This window comes from Schistocerca americana, chromosome 2 (genome assembly GCF_021461395.2).
Source record: "Schistocerca americana isolate TAMUIC-IGC-003095 chromosome 2, iqSchAmer2.1, whole genome shotgun sequence".
NCBI classification, from domain to species: Eukaryota; Metazoa; Arthropoda; class Insecta; order Orthoptera; family Acrididae; genus Schistocerca; species Schistocerca americana.
Window position 1 is genome coordinate 645,882,545 of NC_060120.1, and position 3,844 is coordinate 645,886,388.

Consider the following 3,844-nt stretch of genomic DNA (forward strand, 5'->3'; position numbering starts at 1 on the left):
CATAAAAACAGCGTTTCCAAACGTACACAATCTAGTTCACTTGGAATATCTTGGACGTTTTTTATTCGGGACTACGTAAAACGTCTTTTATAACTATTCTGCTTCACAGATTTTTCGAATCATAAAAATACACAGTTTAATCTAAATTTTCACTGTTAATAAAATCGGATGGTAATATTTGATTTGACATGCAAGCATCCAGAATATTACGGCGCGAAACTGTAAGTTATACGGGGTGTTACAAAAAGGTACGGCCAAACTTTCAGGAAACATTCCTCACACACAAAGAAAGAGCTCATTTTATTACTTCTCTTCAGATCACATTAATCATGGAATGGAAACACTCAGCAACAGAACGTACCAGCGTGACTTCAAGCACTTTCTTACAGGAAATGTTCAAAATGTCCTCCGCTAGCGAGGATACATGCACCCACCCTCCGTCGCATGGAATCTCTGATGCGCTGATGCAGCCCTGGAGAATGGCGTATTGTATCACAAAAAAATGGTTCAAATGGGTCTGAGCACTATGCGACTTAACTTCCGAGGTCATCAGTCGCCTAGAACTTAGAACTAATTAAACCGAACTAACCTAAGGACATCACACACATCCATGCCCGAGGCAGGATTCGAACCTGCGACCGTAGCGCGGTCGCTCGGTTTCAGAATGTAGCGCCTAGAACCGCACGGCCACTCCGGCCAGCTATTGTATCACAGCCGTCCACAATACGAGCACGAAGAGTCTCTACATTTGGTACCGGGGTTGCGTAGACAAGAGCTTTCAAATGCCCCCATAAATGAAAGTCAAGAGGATTGAGGTCAGGATAGCGTGGAGGCCATGGAATTGGTCCGCCTCTACCAATTCATCGGTCACCGAATCTGTTGTTGAGAAGCGTACGAACACTTCGACTGAAATGTGCAGGATCTCCATCGTGCGTAAACGACATGTTGTGCCGTACTTGTAAAGTCACATGTTCTAGCAGCACAGGTAGAGTATCCCGTATGAAATCATGATAACGTGCTCCATTGAGCGTAGTTGGAAGAACATGGGGCCCAATCAAGACATCACCAACAATACCTGCCTAAACGTTCACAGAAAATCTGTGTTGATGACGTGATTGCACAATTGCGTGCGGATTCTCGTCAGCCCACACATGTTGATTGTGAAAATTTAAAATTTGATCACGTTGGAATGAAGTCTCATCCGTAAAGAGAACATTTGCACTGAAATGAGGTTTGACACATTGTTGGATGAACCATTCGCAGAAGTGTACCCGTGGAGGCCAATCAGCTGCTGATAGTGCCTGCACACGCTGTACATGGTACGGAAACAACTGGTTCTCCCGTAGCACTCTCCATACAGTGACGTGGTCAACGTTACCTTGTACAGCAGCAACTTCTCTGACGCTGACATTAGGGTTATCGTCACTACACGAAGAATTGCCTCGTCCATTGCAGGTGTCCTCGTCGTTCTAGGTCTTCCCCAGTCGCGAGTCATAGGCTGGAATGTTCCGTGCTCCCTAAGACGCCGATCAATTGCTTCGAACGTCTTCCTGTCGGGACACCTTCGTTCTGGAAATCTGTCTCGATACGAATGTACCGCGCCACGGCTATTGCCCCGTGCTAATCCATACATCAAATGGGCATCTGCCAACTCCGCATTTGTAAACATTGCACTGACTGCAAAACCACGTTGGTGATGAACACTAACCTGTTGATGCTACGTACTGATGTGCTTGATGCTAGTATTGTAGAGCAATGAGTCGCATGTCAACACAAGCACCGAAGTCAACATTACAACATTACCTACCTTCAATTGGGCCAACTGGCGGTGAATCGAGGAAGTACAGTACATACCGACGAAAGTAAAATGAGCTCTAACATGGAAATTAAGCGATTCCGGACACATGTCCACATAACATCTTTTCTTTATCTGTGTGTGAGGAATGTTTCCTGAAAGTTTGGCCGTACCTTTTTGTAGCACCCTGTATATACCATTCAATACACGCCAATTAAAGTCAGTTCTTTGTGGTTTGTTGTAGGAGACAGTACTATGTAATTAGTCTGAGTACATTTAAAAGCTTTCATGTCATTGCAAGTAATTCGCAACCTTTGGTTCGCTGAAATTGCGCGGGGATGTGACGTTTTTGCACACGTACGTCGGCTTTGTCCAGAACGTTTCATGATGTGAACTTTATTGTTCAGTGGAAAACGTAATATCTTTCCTTTATGTGCTGAGGTATTGGATATTTTACTATTTTTCAACTAAATGAGACACGAAAAAATAAACCAAAAGATAGATACAGAACAATATGTGTCTTTTTCTGCTAACAAGAACCCATAATACCGCTTAACACAACGAGAGCCATGTTTCAATGAAGACCTGCAGAAGAGGAGTGCATTGTTCCACTAACATTTGAGTTGATCAAATTCTGTTACCAAAGAACGTTAAATGTACTTAATTAGAAACATATGTGCCAGAAAAGTGCATCACATAGAGAAACTTTTTCAATATCCGTATTCCAACAGAAGGCATGGTACACCGGTAGAGCCGGCCGGAGTGGCTGAGCGGTTAAAGGCGCTATAGTCTGGAACCGCACGACCGCTACGGTCGCAGGTTCGAATCCTGCCTCGGGCATGGATGTGTGTGATGTCCTTAGGTTAGTTAGGTTTAAGTAGTTCTAAGTTCTAGGGGACTTATGACCACACCAGTTGAGTCCCATAGTGCACAGAGCCATTTGAACCATTAGCCATACACCGGTAGAGGGTAGTTTCAAGTGTTTGGCTCGTCCTGAACGCTGTATCTCAGACAGGCTTCACTATCCTTACTGTATCTTCGTCCAGGGGACATTCCCATAGAACGTGATTAGTTGTACCACAGTTCATACTGGATTTAAATATAGTAATATTTTACATCAAACCTACTGCTTCGGGAGCTGGATACGTGGACGACAAAAAACAAATAAAACGTTCGAAAACTGCTAGTGAGCAAATATTTCGACGTCAAATACGCGACGTGAAGCAAGTCACGTACTCGCCGTGGCGCGTGTTCCCGCCTGGAACGCTGCTGGCGTTCAATGCGCGGGTTGCATGTGGGCGCCCTCTGCAAATGTCAGGTAGGCCACGGCTGCACAGTTAGAGTACCACTGAAGGCGGCATTCCGAGACTCACACTAGCGGAAAAAGCGCTTCTTATTTTGATTCAGAACGCGTAAGCTAAACTGAAGTTCACAGTTGGAGGTATTAATGCCAATACTACAGGACAATGGACGCGGAGAGAGGCAAGATATCGGATACACCATATACAAGATAAAAAGCACTCCGTCTTCAGGCAACGAGTGGCCTACCGGGACCATCCAACCGCCGTGTCATCCTCGGAGGAGGATGCCGATAGAAGGGGCGTGGGTTCAGCACACCGCTCTCCCGGTCGTTATGATGGTATTCTTGACCCGCTACTATTCGACCGAGTAGCTCCTCAATTGGCATCATGAGGCTGAGTGCACCCCGAAAATTGGCAACAGCGCAAGGCGGCCCCGATGGTCACCCATCCAAGTGCTGACCACGCCCGACAGCGCTTAACTTCGGCAATCTCACGGGAACCGGTGTATCCACTGCGGCAAAGCCGTTGCCCCCATGTCCAATATAAATCAGATAAATTTCTGTGAAAGAGCGGGAAGTTTTTTTGAAGATGTATAATTGCTGGTTGTTATGATTCCTAGACACACTGTCTGGAACACTGAAACGCATACGACGTTCTGGCGTTGTTTGGTGCCCTTCTGACGTGCTTCGTTTGATACAGAAGGTGGAGAGAAATGATTTTCATATGGTTGATTAACGAAATTAGTATG

General features: G+C 45.5%; 1 pseudogene; it reads right to left on the reverse strand.

The window, feature by feature from the left end:
- Positions 1-3,508: 3,508 nt before the first annotated feature.
- Positions 3,509-3,626, reverse strand: LOC124596790 (annotated as a pseudogene).
- Positions 3,627-3,844: the final 218 nt, after the last annotated feature.